The following is a 22,258-nucleotide window of genomic DNA, read 5'->3' on the forward strand; positions in this document are numbered from 1 at the left end:
TGGCTGTGTCAAAACCCAGGAAATCTGAGTGAAAGTCAAGGGCCCTACCCATCACTCTGCAGGAAGGATGTAGGAAAAAGCAGCTGCCCCACACAGTTAGAAATGTCGATGTGGCTAAAGGGGTCAGACTGGTATTTCATCATGCCACAGCTAACTGATACAGAGTGGGCCTCCCTAGTCCAGCACCCTGACTGGTCCTGAATGAGGGAATTTGCTGGATCAGGGAAGGCCCCTGCTGCCCATTTGCTAGTCTCTGCAGGCTCCGCTTTCGGCTCTGGCTGATCACCCTGCTAACGGCCCCAGCCGGGCTGCCTGCCAATGGTCCCAGCTCAGTGAGCTGCTGTGCAGCCCCGGCCCAGCTCCTTTTCCGGGCTGCCATCTCCACCCCCACCCTCACCCCCAGGCTGCCACAGCCTGGTCCCCCTGCCACACTGTCATGGCCCCAAATCTGACTCTTCTACTGGGCTGCCACACGGCCCCAGCTTCAGCTGCGGCTTCCCGGTGTGCACGGCTCTGGCCCCCTGCCAGGCTGCCGCATGGACCTGGCTTCCCAATTCACAGAGCCCCCCGCCAGGCTGTCACGCGAGCCTGTCCCCCCTGCTGGACTGCCACTCAACCCCAGCCCTGGCTCCCCTGCTGGGCTCCTGCTAGCCCTGCCCAAGGGCTCCCAGCAGCCAGCCTCCTGCTCCCTGACTCCTGGCCACCAGGGCTCTCTGGCCTGGGACCATCCATGGTCCGGCACCATGAAGTCCTGGTTTAGGGAGGTGTCACCTGTATTTTGAGCAGGTGTCCTCCAGTAGCTTTGGGTGGAGGAGAGAGAGAAGGTTTGCTCTAGTTTCCTCTGTTTATCTCTCCCTGCAGTGGGTCAGGCAGGTGCCTCCCACTCTAACTACAGTACTCTTCCCCCAGACCTCACAGCAGGAGCTTCCTTAGGCCTGAATATCATGATTCATCTTCCACGGCTTCCACTGAAGCTGCTCCTCTTGTAGCTTCCCCAGGGTTGGAGCCGGCCTCAGCAGACAGCAGGACGCTGCACGTGCCCACTCTCTTGCTGTTTGCACAGATTTCAGAAATAAGAGACTATGTTTATTGGCCAGAAACAAACAAGTTGAAGCAAAATAAAAAACAAGCAATACCGACAGACACTGTTCCTAGGGCAGAGATTCTAAATATACCTTATTTACCATTAGTAAACCTAAGATGACAATATTTCTTTAAGAAAACAACATGACAGAGAAATAACTCCCACATTTTAGCACATGGCTGCACCATACCTTGTACCATCATCTTCGATTCTCACTCTCAGCGCTGCAGCTCTAACAGCACATTTCGGTTCCAACCTACTGACAACTCTGTTCATAATCCCGGTTTCTCCTCTACTGTGTTCCACTTTAGAAATCATCGTGTGCTTGTTTTTACAACAGAACAATAACCTCTCAGTACATTCAGGGAATCATTAATTATCCAGAGAAAAAGAAAAACGGTCACGCTCCATCTGAGCTTCCTTCCAGATAAACTTACCGCAAACTTTTTCTCTGATCAATGTAATTTTGCCTTAGAACTCTACAGCAGGACTCGCCAACCTATGGCTCACTTAGGAGCCAAATATGGCGCATGCTCAGCCCCTCTGCCCCCCTGCAACGGGGAGCCCACGCTGGTGATCCAGCCTCACGCCCCTTGTTGAAGCCAGTGCTGGCTTCCTGTGGGGGGTGGGAAAACCCTGAGACTCTGCGCCGGATCCAGCTTGTGGGGAAGCATCCACATGCGCTGCTCCTCCCCTCCCCACAGCAACACGCATACTTCCTTATCCAACCTACCTTCCCCCGTGTTCCGGGGAGGAGGGACATGGGAGCTGTGCGGCTCCCCCTTACTCGTGATCACATGTGGCTGTGCTGGAGATGCACATTGAGTGTGCAGGCACTGAGAGAGGGGGCGGGAAGCTAAAATGGTGGTGAAGGATCTGGATTTAGGGGACAAGGAGCAGATAGCTTTCCTAAAGGAGTGGCACGTACCACCCCAGTTGCTCCTGCCCCAACACTCACCTGCACCCTGCTCCTGCTCCCTCTCCTAGCCAGACACCTGCCAGCACCCTGCTCCCGCTCCCTCCACCCTGGCCAGATACCCACCCACAGCTTGGTTCTGCACCCTACCTCCGATCTAGATTCTGCATCCCCATCCTTATCTCTCTCCCTGGCAACTCTGTCCCGCACACTGGACCCCTCAATTTTTGGCCCCACCCCAGAGCCTAGGGGCCCACAAAATCCACTAACCCTGGAATCCCAGAAGAGTTAATCTGGCCTGAAGCTTTGAACCTCAGTCCTCCCTGTCTCCCCTCACCGTGGGGCTGGAACACCGGGGAGTGAGGTGTCTCAGTTGGGGGCCACATCAGTGAGGATTGGAGATTTTGTGGGGTTGGTTTTTTGCTTCTCAATTGTTTGGTCCCCAACTGATTTTTCTGTGCCTCAGTGGCCCCTGATCCAAAAGAGGTTCCCCACCCCTGCCATAAATAAAGCTAATGTGGAAACCTTTTGTGTTGGGCATAATATTTTACCCCCTACCGTGAGCCCTTCATACCCTTACATCCCCAAGCTCCTGTGCCCCCACATCGCCAGTCCCCTGCCATAACACTCTTGAATCACCCACACACCCCAAACCTGTGCCCTGAGCCCATCATACACCCAACCCCCCCCGCTCTGAGCCCCTCATAGAGCCCAAGCCTGATTCCTTCACCCCCACATCCCCAGCCCCCACAAGATTGACAGAAGACAGGCTGAATGCGCGCATGAAGTTAGATTTGACCAGTTATGATGTAAACTTCAAAGAAATGTGTGAAAAGATGCAGCAGCAGAAGTACCATTAAATAAAGTCTGTGAGTACGTTTTATTTATGTTATTATTAATCATTATGCCAATTATCAATAATATTAAGTTGTCTATTTTCAGTCATGCAAATGGGCATTCTTATACAGCTCTTTGTTGACCACTTGTTCTGAATTTTGGTAGTTTGACTCTTTGGTTTGAAAAGGCCTGCTCTAGAGATCATTGTTCCCTGTAAGCTGAGGCTTGGGTAGCTGCCTAGGAGAGATCCAAATGCCGCCCACCTGATTAGCAGAGCGCTCACAGCACCCACAGACAGCATCTGCACATGGGTAAGTACAACTACATCACTCAGGAATTTCCACACCTTGAGCAACATAGTTATACCAACATAAGTTAGTAGTATAGACCAACCCTCACGCACACATTTTTCAAACACTAACAAACTGTGTGTGTGGGAGGGAGGGGGGTATTAGAGCTTGAAGAGTGTGTAGGTTTTTGAATGTGCAAAGTTACATATGCAGAAAAGGAGGTTGGTCTGAGACCCTGTGGGGAAAAGAAATCACAGCTGAAATTTTCAAACTCTGGTGTCTGAATTGGAGATATCTAATCAGGACAGCACATAAATATAAGCTTAAATTTAAGCACGTGCTAATAATCCTACTGAAGTCAATGGGACTTAACTACCTGTTGAAGTTCTTTCCTTATCTGAGATTTTAAAGAGACCTGCATTTTTAAGATTGTGAACACTGACAGCTGCCAGAGACTTCACGCAGAGGGGTAGCCATGTTAGTCTGTAGCTGTAAAAACAAGAAGTTCTGTGGCACCTTAAAGACTAAGGTGGGGCATTAGCTTTCATGCGTAAAAACGATTTCATCAGATGCATCGGAGTGGAAATTACAGAGGCAGGGATATATATCAAAAGAAGGGAGTTACTTATAAAGTGTAGGACAAGTGTTAATGAAGTCAATTCAATCAGAGTGAACGTGGTTCATTCTCAACAGTTGATGAGGAGTTGTGACTACCAAAAGAGGGAAAATTGCCTTTGTAGTGAGATAACCATTCTAAATCCATATTTAATCCCAATTTGATCATGTTAAATTTGGAAATGAATTGCAGTTCTGCTGTCTCTCTTTGTAGTCTGGGTTGAAGTTTTTGCAGGTGCTCAGCAATCTCTGCAAATCAGGGCACTTTTAGTGAGATGCCAAAATATGGATTAGGCACTCAGGATTTAAAAAAATTTAATTTCAGGGTCTTAATAGTCAACTGCCATCCCCAATAAAAGATATTAAAAGCCATGTTCCAGAACCCAACACAAGCAGAAATGTCTTTCTTGCTAGAAAAATACAATCTTGTGTGAGTCAAAGTATTTTGGTAGACAGTTAACTGTGAAGGTGCTCTTTAGGCGGATTTGGATTAAGTATCGATGCTTTCAATATTTTGAATTAAACATGTAATACTGCAATAGTAGTAGCTATCCTATTGAATAATGTATTTTTTATTGTGGATAAAACAGGAGACTTTAATAGATGAGTTCTGGAAACTTTTAAACCTAAGTATTGCAGTATTTTTACAATGAAAATGAATACATGGATTTTCACTGAAGCAAATGTAAACAAGGACAGTAGGGGAATCCAAACTCTTAACTCCTTGATACAAGAGTTGCATTGAATTCCAGGAAATCTCTCATTCGCTTTTCATGTTGAACAAAATGCAGAACGTTGCAGAATGCCTGGCAAGTTTAATGTTTTGTCAAAAGAAACACAGATCAGAGTTGTAAAGGCATATACAAAGGACAGTTCATCCTGATCACACCTTCATACTCAAGGCCTTCAAAACAAAGCTTCTGATCTTTTTTTCCCAATCCTCCCTCATGACAATAACCTCAATGTCATTAGACTCTTACTTTGCCTGTGATAGTGCTTTCCTCAGCCTTAGAGATGATGGGGTTAAATACCCATTAGTTGTGCTTTGCCCTCTGCAACTAGGTGGTGACTGATTAATTGCCTCCAGTCCAAAGGAGACAGAGCAAGGCTGTTTAAGTAGCTAAGGGAGCTCAGTTTAGGGAGTCTGTGAGATGTTAAAGGTTTGGCCACCTGGCAGCCATTTGTAAAGGAACAATGAGGTTTAGAGTCTCAGACGGGTAGCCGTGTTAATCTATAACTATAGCCAGGGCTCAACAAATAATACAATCTACTACCATTGTGGCAGCTGGGTTTGGGCGATCTGCGCATGCGCAGATCGCCAGACAGCCCGGCTGGCAAGCGGGGCTCGCCGCGGTTCGGGGAGCCCTGACTATAGCTATAACTTTAAAAACAACAAGTAGTCCTGTGGCACCTTAGAGACTAACAAAAATATATATAGTATCATGAGCTTTCATGGGTAAAATGAGGTACAGTAAATGGGGAGGAAATGACTTACATAAGAACTGAGTAAAACAAACAGAATTTAAAGGCTGCAAAGATTAGGGGATAGCACAGTGGAGCATATGAAGAATGTGCAGTAGCTGAATGATCTAGAGAAATTTTTTAAAAATAAAAATGTTCAAAATATCATATATGGAGGCTACTAAAAGATAACCACTGCAGGAAACAGAAAAAGAACATTTTAAAGTTCTGTTCCATTAATTTATGGAGGTTTTAATGTATTTGATTTTAAGTTGCACTGGTTTTGTTATTGAATACAGTTCTACTATTTGGAAAATAATTCATTTTTTTTAGTTCACAACATATGCTTCAGAGTGCCTAGCAGTTTGGTAAACACCCACTTACTTGTTACTGTACAGTGTGACACAATTCGTAGGATGACAAAAACAATATAATAATCATAAATGTACAGCAAACACTGCAAAGTTAGTAAGTGCATTGGCAGTGTTATGTTCAGAGACCTACACCAGGAACCACACAGGCCCTACAAGAACAGGGTCCGGTGCAGCACAGTACACAACAATGCATCTCTGTGGCTCGTGGTTAAAGTGCTCTTTCAAAACCTCCTTGAGCTACATAGCTTGGTGTTGAGCTCTTCTAATATCTCCTGTGTCTGGCTGTTCAAACGCAGCAGACTTCTATTCCACAATTACTCTTCACCCTCACAGAAACTCTCCCCCTTTTGCTTCACAGATTTTATGCAAGAGACAGCAGGCAGCTATAACCATTGGGATATTTTTCTCACCAAGATCCAATCTTGTGAATAAACAATATCAGCTTCCCCTCAATCTATCAATTTGACAGTTAGGAAGTTTTCCCTCCTGTCCAATCTCAACTTCTCTTGCTGCAATTTAAGCCCACTGCTTCTTGTCCTATCATCAGAAGTTAACGAGAACATTTTTTCCCTCATAATTTTTTTTAAACGCAAAAGCTGCTCAATAAAGTTTGAAAGGAAAAGCAAAAACCAAAGTAGGCAATGATAGTATTGCATTTCAAAGCCTTTTCAAACTTATTTTTAAAAGATATCTTTTCTTCGGCTTGGTAATGGGCAACTTGCCTGTGAGGACCTCATTGCGGGATCAGTACCTTAGCTGAGAGAGACACTGCATTAGGACAATATGCTGTCCCTACAGACATGTCCCAAATGCAGCTAACTTTGTTGTTCTACTTCCTTTCTTATAGATTTCTGTGACAGAATGTACAGGGGTCTCGAGAGGACTATGATGTTCTGTTTTAATTTCATCACTAAGAAGCACTGCTGAACTGGATGGCAGTGCAGGATGATTCCAGGAAATGCTTTTAATGCAGAGTGTCTGACGATTAGAAGGGGCTGTAAAGATAAAACAAGCCACTAGTTTTACTGCAATTCATTTTAATCCCCATACAGCTGTAGTACTAAGCTCAGGAGTCTGGAGATGCTTCCTGCTACTGGCAAATACCACCACAAAGGTCCCCTTTTAGGAACCAGAAAGACTTGAATATCCATGCACAATTCCCAAATTATTTTTTCCTGAACTTTTCTGGATATAATATAGGGGGGAAACCCGTCATCTAAGCTGATAAAGTTTCCAGTTGTGCATTGTATTTCCATTTATTAAGTTCCCTGGCTGAAAACATTCACTAGCACTGAGCATGAATTCCAGATTTAAGTAGACCAGTAATTAGTCAACTATCCAGGCTTTTAGATCACTGCCCAAGGACACCTTTCTGATCAGAGCAGTTGTAGGATGAGGAAGGGCATTCATCAACTCCAGCAGAGGCAAATGGTGCCGATCTAAGTAAGGGTACGTCTAGACTACCGCGTTTTGTCGACGGAAGTTTTGTCGACAGATACTGTCGACAAAACTTCCGTCGACAATTTGCGTCCAGACACATGGAGTTCTGTCGACAAAGCAAGCCGCTTTGTCGACAGAACTCCGTAGTCTGGACGCAGTGTTACAGGCAATAACACCTTCTGTCGACAGAGTTCTGTCGACAGAAAGTGTTATGCCTCGTAAAATGAGGTATACCAGCGTCGACAAAACCGCGGAGTTCTGTCGACGTTATGTCGACAGAACTCCGCGGTAGTGTAGACGCTGGTATTGTTTTGTCGACAAAAGTCCACTTTTGTCGACAAAACTAGGTAGTCTAGACACACCCTAAGTTTGCTCCCTCACCTACAGAAAGGCCCACACCATTGCACAGCAGAAATTGGGAAGGGAAACTGCAGGGAAGCCATTACTGAGCACAGCAGATCCCCAACTTATTAATTCGGTGCAGAACTCCACACCAGAACATTCTGCTGGCCTCAAGAGCGCCAAGGGGGAAGTCTCTGAGGGCCTCTGGGTGGAGTGGAGGGGGAAGTTCTGCACTCCCAGAAGCGGCATGGCCTCAGGTGGAAGGAGGTAGGGCTAGAGCCAGCCCTCCATGCTGTGCAGAGCACAAATTGCCCCTCCCCAGCCTTCAAAGCTGCATGGAGTGTGTGGCACAGCACTCTGAGCAGCAATTTAAAGGGTCTGGAGCTCTGGCTGCTGCCATAGTAGCAGTGGTTAGGATTGCCACATGGTTTCAACAAAAATACCAGACACGCTTGACATTACATCACAATCTACATTACATCTTATTTAGAAAATACCAGACAGTTCTATTTTCTCATTTATATTTTCTCAATTTGTTTCCCGAACAGAAAGCTCAAATACTGGACTGGCCGCTTCAAAACTGGACACCTGGAAACCCTAGCAGTGATGGTGGCCGGGAACCCTGGGCCCCTTTGAATTCCCAGGCCCCGGGGCAATTGCCTCCTTGCCCCCCACCCCCAGCAGGCCTGGCTGTCTTCTAGTGGATAAGGCACTAGATTAGGTGTCAGGACAACTGTGTTCTGTTCCCATCTCTACTACTGGCCTGCTGTGTGATTTACACTGTAACTAGGCTCTGTGAGGAAGGGACTATCTCGTATGGTGTACTTGTGCTGTGTCTAGCACAATGAGGCACCTATCCTGGGGGGTGCTGCTAGTGATATATTAATAGTAATAATGAATCTGCCTTCCCTGACTCTCTCATCATCTCCTTGTGAGAACATTCATTCTGTGGACCATATCAAAGAGCTCTGCAATCAAAACATGCAAGTGGTCCAAGGAACTTTGAGCTCTGTAGCTTACGACTATCCCTGCACTTGCCAGGATGAGCAGGCTACAGAAGCAGGCAAAGACAGAACAAGTAGAACCCTGCAAATTCGTGGATATCCACATCCAAGGATGTAGATGCGGATATCTGCAGCCCATTTTTGCAGAGACTGATGCAGATACAAATTTTGTATCTAGAACTCTGCAATTCTGCGGATATCCACTTTATATCTGTGGCTCTCCTCATCCATGGATGTGGATATGGATATTTGAGGATTGTTTTTGTAGATGTGCGTGTGGGTGCAGATACTAGTTTTGTATCCATGCAGGGCTCTAAGAAGAAGCATTGGAGCAGAATGTGTCATGGATTAAATTAATGGAGATTGCCTATCTCCTAGAACTAGAAGGGACCTTGAAAGGTCATTGAGTCCAGTCCCCTGCCTTCACAGCAGGATCAAGTACCATCCCTGACAAATTTTTGCCCCAAATGGCCTCCACAAGGATTGAACTCACAACCCTGGGTTTAGCAGGCCAATGCTCAAACCACTGAGCTATTCCTCCCCCTAAAAAAAAGGAACAGCAGCAGGACAGATGATGGGGGAAGAGAGTGCAAAGAGTTCTGAAGAGAGTAGAAAGGAGCGAGCTTAGCAGACTGGAGCCCTTTCAAGGGAACTAGATTGGTCTTTCAATGAAGCCTACTTTCTAAAAAAAATTAACCTGTGCAGATTTTCAAACATAACAAAACCTCTCATAAAGACAAAAAATTGTTCACATTATTAACATAACATAGATGTCCACACAGTGCGAATGCCACTGAAATGAAACACAAAATTTGCAGGATGCTATTTGAACCCCGTTGCTTCAGATGCTGAAGTTCCCACTTGGAATGTGTGTATCTGTTTCCCTGAAATTTACCTTTAAAACTTTCCATTTTTCCATACCCCTACATCATCACTCGCTATAATCATAACCACAAAAGGTGAGTTACCTTACTCCATCTTCAGCAGTTAAAATCCAACACAGGCATCCAGACTCAATGTGTCCTTTTTAAATAAAACCTGAAAGACAATAAAAAAAAGAATCTCCATGTGGAACCATAATAGTAAGAATATGGAAAATTACTTTGATATGAAATGAATATATGGTCACGGCCACAAAAATATCATTCCCTGAAAAAGGTGAACCAAGATTACTTTTTTCCTTTTGAAATGTAATGTCTCAATATCTGGAGAAGGAATCTAGACCATAGACCACTATTGAAAAGACAGCATATTAAGATGCAAGGTGCAACAGAAATTTCAGAAGCCATGTACTGTCATTGCAAAGTCTTAGAAGCTATGATTCATGTCTCCTTTCTACAATAAAAATATAAATTAAAATAGAATATATAGCTATACAGCAAGATTCCAGGAATGTCACTCAGTGTGTTACCCTAAACCCTATTATGGCTGTAGAGTCTGTGGGAAGAGATGAAAGCAGATCCAAGACTGACGGAGAGGTCTATTTTCATCAGAATATCACCAGACTGCAATGTCACTAGGTTTCACGGTATATAACCATCCAATGTTAAGTTCTCAGCCATTTTGGCTTTAAGAATTACACCCCATTATACAGCTACAGTAAGGCATGTACCTATGCCAGGCCAAGAGTCCTAAACCATTGTAGTATCATAGGTAATTCAATCATTGAAAGGAAACTGCACAGATGGTAGCTCAACTACCATATTTTTATGCCCTACTTTTACCTGCACAAAAAGCAATATCCGAGCAACAGAGGTTCTCAACCACCAGTCCGTAGACAGGCGGAGGGATGGGTGAATCCCTGCTTGCCAGGCCATGCCCCCAGCTGCTAATGAACCTTGCCCACTGGGATTCCCCATGCAGCCACAAGGTGAGTGGCTCAGCGGGCCACCGGGTGTGCTTTGGCTACAGCCGGGGCCGCAGCAAGGTTGTCCCTATTGGGGCAGCCTCACTGTGGCCCCGGTTCCTGCTCCAGTGGCCGCTACGTGGCCCGGCTGGTGGGGCCACATGATGGGCAGCTGCAGCGCCTGGCTCCAGCTGAGCGCCGCAGCAGCCGAGTTCCACGTGGTGCTTGGCCCCAGCTAAGTGCCACCCAGCTGGGCTCCATGTGGTGCTTGGCCGTGGCCAATTGCTACAGCTGTGCTCAGCTGCGGCCAAACGCCACGTGGAGCCCAGTGGCCGCCCAGCCCTCCTGCGCACAGGGAAATGCTCTGTGCTCAGCTGGCAGCTGGGAGGCAGCGGCAGGGCTAGGTGAGGGGGACGGGGCAGGCATGGGCCTCTGGTGGCAGGGCTAGTGCTGGAGCACTGACACTGAGGGGCATCGTGACATCCAGAATGGGGAGCTGGCACTGGGGGCCTAATATTGTGGACTGGGGGCTGGCACGGGGGGAACTTGGAGTGACTGGGTACAGTGGGGCTCTGGAAACAAGAGGCTGGCACTGAGGGGGGCTGGCACTGAGGGGGCTCTGCGGACAAGAGCCTGGCACGGGGGGGGGGGGGGCTGGGTGCAAATCAAATGTTACTGCTCTGCCAAAAGTTTGTGAATAGGTTTGCCAGTCCCCAGTATAAAAAAAAGGTTATGAACCACTGTCCTAGCACAGCTCCAACTAAACAGAGATCAACACAACCACCCACACAACACAACCAATAACCCCAAACATCACTGACTGTCCATTGTGTCACTATGATGCAATGGAAACAATTGCAAGAATGGTTGAGAGATACTTCTGAAGAACAGCACGAGGTCCAGTCATCATTGGATTTTTCAATCTGTTACCAACCAATTCAATTGTCAGCCATTTTCAGCTTTTACACACAACTTTATGAATTACTCTTGTGCAACAGCACAGACTTTCAGTTACTAGTAAATATGAAAAAGCTCATTAATCATTACTAAATCCTGCAATTACACTGAGGGGGCTTCCACCCCACAAAAGAAAGCAAATACAGGCAGTCCCCGACTTACGCGGATCCGACTTATGTCGGATCCGCACTTACGAATGGGGTTTTCTCGCCCCGGAGGTCGAGGTGGCGGATTGCTACCTGCGAGCTCCGGGGCGAGAAAGCCCCGTTCGTAAGCTGCTCCGGTGCCCCTGGTCTGCTGGAGACCGTCTCCAGCAGACCAGGGGCACCGGGCGGGTTCCCGCGCTTCTGAGGCTTTGCCAGAGCAAAGCCTCAGAAGCGCGGGGAACCGCCGCTGCTGCCGCTTCAGTCCCGGTGCCTGTGGTCTGCTGGGGACCGTCCCCAGCAGACCACAGGCACCGGGACTGAAGCTGCAGCTGCGGCGGGGTCCTGCGCCTCTGAAACTTTGCCAGAGCAAAGCCTCAGAGGCACGGCACCCCGCTGCCGCTGCGGCTCTGCTCCCCGTGTCCCTGGTCTGCTGGGGGGGAGGGCGCAGCTAGTGTGCCCCCCCCAGCAGACCAGGCTTTTGTTTTGGACCCTGGGGCAGAGCAGCTGGGGCGCTGCCGATTGGTCCTGCAGCGCCGCTCTGGGCACTACTGGAGCAACCCAGCAGCACCTCAGCTGCTCTGCCCCAGGCGTCCCCAAGTCAGCTTCTGCTGAAACTGACCAGCGCTGACTACAGGAAGCCCGAGGCAGAGTTGCTCTGCCCCGGGCTTCCTGGAATCAGCTGCTGATCAGTTTCAGCAACAGCTGACTTGGGGATGCCTGGGGTTCTTAAGTTGATTCTGTATGCAAGTCAGAACTGGCGGTCAGTTTCAGCAGCGGCTGAATCTGGACGCCAGTTCCGACTTAATACAGATTCAACTTAAGAACAAACCTACAGTCCCTATCTTGTACGTAACCCGGGGACTGCCTATAAAACCAAACCACAGCACCAAGTCTCACAGCCTTGCTCAACTGACTCAGGCTTATGCTAGGTGGTTAAAAGTCGCTGTTTAGACAATCCCACTAAGGCTGGAGCCTGGACTTTGAGAACTTCTGCCCGCACTGGGCTTTAGAACCTGGGCTCCAGCCCGAGCAGGAACATCTACAGAGCTATTTTTAGCTTCATCGCATAGGCTCCCCGGGCGCGAGTCAGTTGACCCACTGTTGCTGCCACAGAATATTTTGCAGGGTAGACGTACCCTAACCCTCAGGTAAGACGACGCTTTTGCATGCATGCACCCACATTATTCCACTGAGGATGAGTTTGCACATAAGTGCACAGGTGCTTGGCGTAGGGCAGCCCACTTCCTCATTTGGCAAACCAGACCCTGAGTGCTGGGGCCTTCTCTGCCCTCTGCTCCACCGATTTCCCTCAAGGCCCTGTCTCCTGCTCCTCGTTCCCTTGCTCTCCCACCACCATTGCTGGCTGCTCTTTCCACCGCCTTCCCCTGACAGCACAGCAGGGCACCAGGGGTGCCTGGGGAAGGACGCTGGAGAGAGAGCTGGGCTGTAGGAGTGAGTAACTGAGGTAAGATGGGGTAGGGAGAGCTACGCTCTGGGGGTGGAGAGGTGATGGGTGCAGGGAAGAGAGAGCCGTGCTCTGGGGCTGGAGGGGTGAGTGAAGCAGCCTGGGACAGAGTAAAACTCACTTGGAGCAGGATGAGGAGCTGCTGGTACCTCTCTGCACTGGAGCCAATTCTGAATCCTCCACTGCTCCTCCAGACTCCAAAAGCAGCTGCTATTCCTCCCACCCCTTGATGGTGAAGGCCCAAGTATTGCAGTTAACGGACTTTTAGTGTCCAGTCAGCCGTGCTACCTGGCCACTACCAGATTTCCTTTACAACCAGACTGGACACCTGGCAGCTCTTGCCTAGCTTCTGCCATCCAGCCAATGAGCCCACCTAGTACCTCTGCTGCAGGTTCCTATCCCCAGCTTCCCTGCCTGCTCTCTCTCAGTACAGCTTCTGTGGATCCACAGCTCCAGTGACACCCCCTCCCTGCCCCCAGCTATGTCTACACTACAGGGCTTTATTGAAAAAAGGTAGGCAAATAGATTTTCCGATCGTTTTTTTGGAAGAGGTTTTTCCAAAATTTGGCCCATCTACACTGGGCCAAATTTTGGAAAAAACTCTCTTTCAGAAGAGCCCTTCTTCCTCGTTGGAGGAGGAAGACAGGGCTTCTGAAAGAGTGTGTCTGCTCTTCTGCAAAAAAAAAAAAAGCGGAAGAGCAGACGTGTTCCCTGGACACGGCAGAGTTTTTCTGGGATACCTTCAGTATCCCGGAAAAACCCCGTAGTCTAGACATAGCCCCAAGGCCCTCCTCAGAAGAGGGCTCCCTACACTGGCACCCTACAATGAAAGGGCCTCCATAGTGTATAACTAGCAATTGAACTGAGCCCACTGACTCATTTTGCACAGACCACCAAACAGTCCAGGGGAAACAACTTTCACTCACCACAGACTCAGGTTAGGTTCATGCCTGGAGGTGGAAAAAAAATTCTGTTTCTCGCTGCCCATCCCTGGACTTATTCAGACTTCAAAGGTAGAGCACCTTTTAAAAATATGTTCCTGCATCTGTTTATATTGAAACGAACCACCATGGAATCACCTGAACTGTAGGAATTTTAAAGCCTAGTCCTTATAAATCAATATTCAAGAAGCATCATCAAGAAAAATCTCTGACAAATCCATAATGAAATCCCATAATGCAGCAGCAAAGTCCTCTCCCATGAAGATTCTGCATCTGGTTCTATCCCCACTGTGAAAACTCAGCATGCACCATATTATGATGCTATAGCAACAAAGGAACTGCCCTGAGCATAATTCAGCTCAACACTGAATAAATACTGTCCGTCTTTCATACATGGCATGAGAAACTGTGGAAACTCTTCCCTGTGAGAAAGAAACCAGAATTTACCAGAATCCATGTGACCTGGCTGCCTGCATCAGTGCATCCCCATTAGCAAGAACATCACTGCACAGCGTATGCGGGACAGCACAGTGTAGCTGAAGCCAGACCCTGCATCAGCAGCTTCAGAGAAACTAACTGGCCTGGTAAGCAGGGCATTCATCACACTTTGCTGAAGTACAGTCACGTCTCTTTAAGTAAGTGACTGTGTAAGATAATCCCCTGGTACAAACTCCCATTGGAATTAGTGGTGTGTATCATACATTGGCAAGAACTGCATAAAATACAAAGTAATGTATTATTGCACTAATGCCATATCATACTGAATGCAGAAACATGAGGGGAGCCAAAAGAGTGCCTTTGTCATGATAGTCTGACATCTTTCCATGTTTCCCCATATCCCAAATAATAAATGACAAATGTCTTAACTGCCTGTTAAGAAGCCAGGAAATTATTTTATGAATTAAAACGTTTTATTTGGAGAACAGAAAAAATACTTCAATTTGATCTATTTTATGCATTTCATGACAATAATGGGTAAAAATATTTCAGCTGAAACACTGGAGCCATATTTGTGCACTATTGCATCTTAAACACATTTTTATATTATGTTGCACATAAAGTTGTGAAGCTAATAGGTGCTCATATTCAACAGGCATTTCTCAAGCAAGATTCTTAAATGTGTTTTTTAAAATGTCTTAACAACTGAAAACATCAATTAGAAAAAATGACCAGCAGCATCTTAAACAAACTTGTAAAGTTTGGGGGAAGACTCATACATAAAAATAATTAACATCAGTGGTTTTATGTGACACTCCAACTAAAAAGCATTAATCATTTTATGTTATTGTTTGTCAATACAGTCTATTACATAAGGTTTTACATTGCCATCATCAACATGGTATGAGAGTGCCTTTTAGAGCAGCAGTTCTCAACCAGGAATATATGTATCCTTGGGAATAATCAGAAGTCTTCTGAAGGTACATGAGTTTATCTAGATATTTGCCTAGTTTTACAATAGGCTACACAAAATGCATTAGTGAAACCAGTATAAAATTTCATACAATGACTTGTTTGTACTGTTCTATATATCATACACTGAAAGATAAGTACAATATTTGTGTTTGGATTGATTTTTATTTTATAACTATATGGTAAAAATGAAAAAGTAAACAATTATTCATTAATAGTTGTGCTGTATATTTTTGTCCGATTATGTAACCAAGTAGTTCTTAAGTGAGGTGAAACTTGACTTGTATGCAAGACAAACTGGATTCCTGAAACGGGTATGTTAGTCTGGAAAACTTGAGAATCACTGATTTAGAGAATGGCATTGGTTCATAGGAGAGCTCTATACAAGTTTTCTTTCCCTATTAAAGGGACAGGCAGGATTATCTAGGCCAGAGGTGAGTTAATGAGTGTACATTGCTCCAACAAAACGAGGACACCACATGAACCTGAAATTTCACTCAGGTTATGAGACAACTAAAAAAAATTGCCATGTTTAGAAATGTGTTAGCTCACTATTTCTCAAATTGGGGACCGCAGACTCTTGGGGTACTCCAGGGGTTCCACTGCTCCACTGAGAAACTTTTATCCCTCCCTCTGAGCTTCTTCTTCACGCCAGGGAATCCCTGGCATGAAGGAGGCACAGGAAGGGTGGGGGAGGAGTGGATGGCAATGTCTCTGTGGCTTCTGGGGAGGGCAAGGGGGTTTCCGCACACTGCCCCTGAAACTGCCATTGGCCAGGAACTATGGATAATGGGAGCTGCAGAGGTATTGCCTGGGGCAGAGGTAAGGTAGCCTGTGATGACCCCCTGCCTTTCCCACCTAGGAGCCAGAGGGGTATGCCAGCTGGGAGCTGCCTCAGATAAGCACCAACCCCCTGACCCTCTCCTGCATCTCAACCAACCTCTTCCCCCAGACCAGAGCCTACCCCCAAACTCCTAGAGCCTGCACACCCCTGCACTCCATCCCTCTGCCCCAGCCCATAGACCACACCCCACCTGCCCCCCAAGTCCCAGGATTTTTCATTTAGTGTAGAAAGGGGAAATGATGTTTAAAAATGTCTAGCTAGTTTTAGTCAACGCTAGGATCCCTCCTACTCTGAAGCTGTACTCAAAGGCAACATTGTATGATTAAACATTATTGTTAAAATTGAATTTTTTGAGCATCTGCTTGGACATTCCCCACTTGTGGCACAATTACAGCACGGATCCAATTTCCATTTCCACTTTAATTCCAGCTATAAGTAGATGACTTTCATGACTTATTTTTTCATTCACTTGGGCTTTTCCAATTATTAAGCCAGGGTAGTCCATAGGGACATGAAATTTAGATTAACTAATTGATGGTATGGGGCTCTTGTACATTTCAAAAGCAGAATCGCAGCAGAACTAGCGCGAGCAGAGACTGCTTCAGTCCCTGCTCGTACCGTTTCCGCTGCACCTCTACCTCCCCTGTCCCTATGGAGACAGTGCTGGGGGGAACTGCTTTTAATTGGCTCCTGCTCTGCCCCCTTGCTGCCTCTTTCTGATAGAGGCAGCAAGGGGGGTGGGGAGCAACTAATTGTATCACTAGTCACTTACATCCCTTGTAGTCCAATGTCATTATTTACAACAGAATGAAGCTAGGTGGGCCACTGACACCAACTGACATCTCTCCTGCTCAACACTGTACTGCATTTATAATCAAATTGCTTTGCAATAGCAATACGATATAGCAGTGTATGAAAATGCGCTCTCATATTACACCAGAGCTAGGACTTTTTGCAGACATTCTGCCTGTGGCCTTCTGCAGGAAGAGAAAGGTGGTGACACAAAAAAGGTGCTTCGTGCCTTGATAGGTCTTACTGCTTAAATTAAAAGTCTATGGAAACCAGCTTGCAATCCACTTAGGACTATAGTTATGTTATAAGTCCAGTATTTGCTGTCAAATTTTGAAAACCCTCCAGGGTCCCTCACTGCAAGAAGTGGAATGCAGATTTCTCACTCCCTGTTGACAGGACTGCAGCCACCCCAAGTCTCTAACTGCAGATCTGGGAAAGTAAAAAACTTATTATCTGTTAACATAAATATTAAGGCTACTGTACAAATGGACAAAAACACAATTCTGAACTTCTATTGCCATCAAGTCTTGCTCATGCCATTATCTTTATCGCAGCACATGTGGCATGTGACAGCACCCACTGCTGAGGAAACTCCAGAAAAAGTCACAAAAGGGTACATTCATTATTGTGGGAATGAGTATTCATATTGAAAATTCCCCACTTCTTCCCCATGGCTGCTCATTCCCTTCATGTCCCACAAACCAGGGACAACAAAAGCCAGGCTCTCCTGGAAGGAGGAAGCAAGTAATTATTTTCCCTAATAATGAATTGCATAAATATAGCCAAAGTATGTCTGAAACAACCCGTGATGCCGTGGGTGGTTCTGTGCCCTTACAAAAGGGCTACTTTACTGCAGCCCTTACTTAGTGGCTTGCTTCTGCTCATATTCTTATTCCAGTCACAGTTACTACACTGGTGGAGAAATTCAACTTAAGATATGCAACTTCAGCTACAAGAATAGTGTAGCTGGAGTCGATGTACCTTAAACAGAATTTCTGCAGTGGCTCCACTGCGGGAGGTCAAAGGGAGAGACTCTCCTGTCGACTTCCCTTACTCCTCGCAACCCCGCGGAGTACTGGGGTCAACAGAGGTGCCAGCAGCATTCAAATTAGTGGGTCCTTGCTAGACCCATTAAATCAAACCCCAGAAGACTGATCTCTAGAGAGAGGATCTCCAGGTAAGTATAGACAAGACCACAGGGTGGGATAACAGGCACTGCCCACCAGACACTCCAGCCTGTGAGCAAGGAGGGAATGAAGGAGGAAAGACCCTGGCTCTACCCCCACTCCCTTTAGCATAAAAAAAAACTAGCTGATATGCGCTATGGAAGTAGCTTACTTCTCTCCCAGAGTAATGTGGGTGCAAGAATGGAATTGAGACTGTATGAATCGCTCTTCTTTCCATGGTCAGCTCCTGGAGCAGTGCAGCTATACACTGCCCTTTACTTAGGTCATATTGTTTAGAATCTAGGCCAAAGGGATTTTTCTCCCAACATGTGTTAAGCACTTGCATTTTCATTAATCAGTCTGCAAATTTGGACAATCCTTTTCTTTCCTAGGTCAAGCTGTCCTCACTCCAGCTGTGATGTGCAGCTGAAGGGTGACAGAATACATTGTATATTGCAACTGTGTTCTGTCTGTCCCTATTTTCTTTATTGTTTCAGAATCTTAGCCCATTTTTATAGTAAAAGTTGGGGGAGGGGGGAGAGTACTATTTTCCTGGGAATTTTTAATTTTACTGAATGATCATCTTTTATAAAGAGGAGGCGGATAAATTGTTCTCCTTAACCCAGTAATGGGCAAAATACAGCCTGTGGGTGGCATCTAGCCGGAGGGCCTCCCCACTAGGACCCTCAGGCACAGAGCAACTCCAGAGTTGCCCCCTGCTGTTTTAAGCGGTTGGCTGCTCCCAGTGGCTCTCTGCTCCAGGCACTTGAGTGAGGGAGAGGATTCACAGAAAACAGCCAATGGGAGAGGAGAGATTTTGCTAGCAACAGGGACAATGCATAAAGCCCCGCCCTCCGCAAGTGCCTGGAATGGAGAGCCTTAGGAAGCAACCAACTATTTCAAGTAGCCTGGGACAGCAGGCATATAGCTCTGCCCCCACTCCCTTGTGTCCTGCAGTCCTACTAGGCTGCTGGCTGGGAGCCACCTAGGTAAGCGCCACAGTCTGCCTCTGACATCCCAGCTGCTGCTCTCCACAACTCCCTGCCTCAAGTCACCACCCCCTCCTGCCCCAGGTCACCATCCAAACCCTCTGCAGCCCATCTCCTCGTTCCCCAAATCACAACCCATTCACTCCGCACCGCCTCCAATACCCCTCCCACAGGCCGGAATCCTTTTTTGCACCCATATGCCCTCCCAGACCCTGCACACCAAGGCCCTGCCCCAGATCACAACTAGGGATGTGAATGTTTAACCAGTAAGTCTCACCCTTAATGGGTGAGGCTTACTGGTTAAGGTTAATTGGTGGGGGCTGAAGCAGCTCTCTGCCTACTGCAGGCAGGGAGCTACTCCAACCCCACGGCCAGAGTGGGGGGGAAGGTTGAGCTGCTCCACAACTCCCCCGCCCTCCTCCATCTCTTTTAATCAGTTAACTGGTTAAACAATACGTTTAACTAATTAACCAACTAAACCAATTAACCAATTTACATTCCTAATCACAGCCCTCTTCTTCGCCCAACCCCCCCCTCCCAAACCTCACACCCTCTCCTGCACACCAGTCCCCTACTCCAAGCTCCCTTTTGCACCTAACATCTGTCCCAGACCTTGTACCCCCTCCATAGAAAATCTTGGAGTAGCCCTAATAAAAAATGATTGCCCATCCCTGTCATAACCACTGAGAACAAGACAAGAAGCAGTGGGCTTAAATTGTGGCAAGGAAAATTTAAATTAGACATTAGGAAAAACTTCCATACCCTAAGGATAGTTAAGCACTGGAACAAATTACCTAGAGAGGATATGGACTCTCCATCATTAGAACTTTGTAACAGCAGGATAAACTAATACCCATCAGGAATGGGTTTAGCTGCTACTTAGTTCTGTCCCAGTACATGGACTAGGTGACCTATCAAGGTCCCAGTTAGTCCTACATTTCTATGACCTGTAATTTGCCCACACACATCCCTACAAATATTAATGATCAATCTTCTCATGGCTTCTGTAGTGAGTGCTCTTGACAATATTAATTTATACTAGACGGTAGCACAATTACACCAAAACAGGCATTAAGGAAAAAGCAAAGAAAAAGATTTTGTTGGTTCAGCTCCAAAAGATGATTTCATTCTCACTTGCATTACATATATTACTTGTACTTCACTTGTAGTTCCCCTTTTGTGCACTTTGGGATGAGAGAAAGCACAGGACCATGGTAGCTCCTCCCAGTAAATGCTTGCACACCTCTACAACTCAATCTTTCACCCAGTGTATAGTGTTGTCCTATAAATTAAGAATCATGGGGAACAAGATTACAGAATAAGGGTTCCAAACTTGAAAACTGCTCTGCATGAGCAGATCCTGCACTCGTATTCTCTTTTAAATGTTAAAGGAAGACTCTGTTTTATTATCACAGACGTATTATAGACCAGCCCAGTGAATTAGGCTACATCTAGGCAGCAGCGCTTTTCCAGGATCCTTCTAGGATCCCGGAAAAGCAATGCTGCGTCCAAGGAACTCATCTGCTTTTTGGAAAAATTTTTGAAAAAGCAGACGTGCTCTTTCGCCATCCCTGTAAACCTCATTTTATGAGGAAGAAGGGATGTGTCGCAAGACTAATTTTTTCTGAAATTTGACACCGTGTAGACGTGCCTTCATAATGCAGCATGACCTCATTAGCCAGACTAGAGAAAGAAGGAAGTAACTGAGAAGAACAGAGTGAAAATTCTGAATGAGGATGGTGACATCTGCCTGACTCATAGGTGGGAGAGTGAAGCCTATGCTGAATTAGTGGACAGCAACACACAAAAACAGATGTGATACATAAAGAGTTTTAATTTTCTGGAATTATGTATCAAATGTGAAATTCTCTGCTAGTGACAGGAATCTGCCAAAACTTGGCTGCAATGTTCTATGACATCTCATCCATATACCATACTTCTCCCTATCTCTCCTTATTTTCTCAGTTTTAGAGATCTTGCTTAACAAGCACTCATACAGATCAAGCCAACGTGCACATTACCTCCCCAGAAAAGAGAAGGGAAAGTTAGGTTTCTGTCTTCTAATTATTCTATGTATTTATTTTTCAATTAAAACTCCCACTTTCTGCTGCATTGTTTACCAAAATTTGTCACAAACTGCCATACTTCTGCCACAACAAGCCACTGAGCTCCAGGGACCTTGTCTATAGGCTTTTGACAAAGAGCATACAGGGAGCGAAAGTAAAAGTGACCAGCTACCATCCTGTTCAGTCTCACTGTATGGAGAAGCATGAGAAGCAACTGCAGAATAAATATGTTTTTTTCCCCCAATGGACACAACTGATCTTAAAATCTGAGCAAAAACATACCCTACACGGAATACATCTAGCTCTAAACAATCTTTCTTTGAAAGTTTTAGTTATTTCCAAGACATTAAAAGTAATGGGGTCTAATGCAGCCTAAGTAGCCAAGGGATACCAGGGAAGAAATGAACATTAAAAAGTCATGGGAAACGAGTGAAGAACTTCTCACAGGTCAGTAACTGGTTGAAGGATAGCAAACCAAGGGTAGGAATAAATAGTCAGTTTTCATAATCGAGAGTGGTAAACTGCAGGGTCCCTCAAGGATCTGTACTGGCAGAGACCTCCCATCCACAAGACAGTTCAGGGGGATGCCCTGGGCTCTGTGCTTTGGGGGCCTGATGGGATGGTCCCCCATATGGCTCTCAGCCGCAGGGCCCAGAGCAGCCTGGGGATTACTGAAGGAACCTGGTGCGGGGCAGCAGCAAGGGTTCTGCTCTCCTCCCCCCCCCCCCCCGTATTCCCTGAGGCAATGGGTACTGGAACGAACCAGCAGCCTGCTTTGCTCCACTGCCATCTCCCAGCTAGGGTGCTCCACTTCATCGTGGCAGTGGGAAGTAGAGAGCCTGGGTTCTGGCCCACTCTGCTTCCCTGAGCAATGCAGGGTTCAGAGGAGTAAACTGCAGCTACTCAGCTATGAGATGGTAGCAGAGGGCAGCAGACTGCTGGATCACTCTGGCTCATGCCACCACAGTAATTGTGGATAGCCCCTTTCCCAAGCCTTGCTGCCTCCCATGCCAGGCCTCCCCAGTAAACCGCCGGCTTGTATGCAATGGGAGCAGAAGGGGGCAGAACAAGGCTGGGGCTTGGGAAAGGGGTACAATGGAAGTGGGGAAGAGGTGGGGCAAGAAAAGTCAGGGTGGAGACTGGGGTAGGGGATGACTGCCCCCGACTCTGCACCTGGGGTGGGGGAGTTGCCCTATGTACTGGGACCTCTGCTGTTGAACGTATTCAATAACGATGTGAAAAAAAAGGGATGAATAGTGAAGTGGCAAAGTTT

The 22,258-nt window shown here is 46.6% G+C and overlaps 1 protein-coding gene across 22 annotated transcripts in view; it reads right to left on the minus strand.

The window, feature by feature from the left end:
* INPP4A (inositol polyphosphate-4-phosphatase type I A) overlaps positions 1–22,258 on the minus strand; it is a 204,768-nt gene that overhangs the window by 119,915 nt on the left and 62,595 nt on the right. For 18 of the 22 annotated variants that reach the window (XM_075916558.1, XM_075916555.1, XM_075916552.1 and 15 more), the window contains exon 2: positions 9,332–9,401. The gene's annotated coding sequence lies outside the window, so the exon portion shown is untranslated. The remainder of the gene's footprint in view (positions 1–9,331; positions 9,402–22,258) is intronic. The other 4 variants (XM_075916546.1, XM_075916548.1, XM_075916550.1 and 1 more) reach the window with 1 other exon arrangement.

The sequence above is a fragment of the Pelodiscus sinensis genome, chromosome 1 (genome assembly GCF_049634645.1).
Source record: "Pelodiscus sinensis isolate JC-2024 chromosome 1, ASM4963464v1, whole genome shotgun sequence".
Classification (NCBI taxonomy): Eukaryota; Metazoa; Chordata; order Testudines; family Trionychidae; genus Pelodiscus; species Pelodiscus sinensis.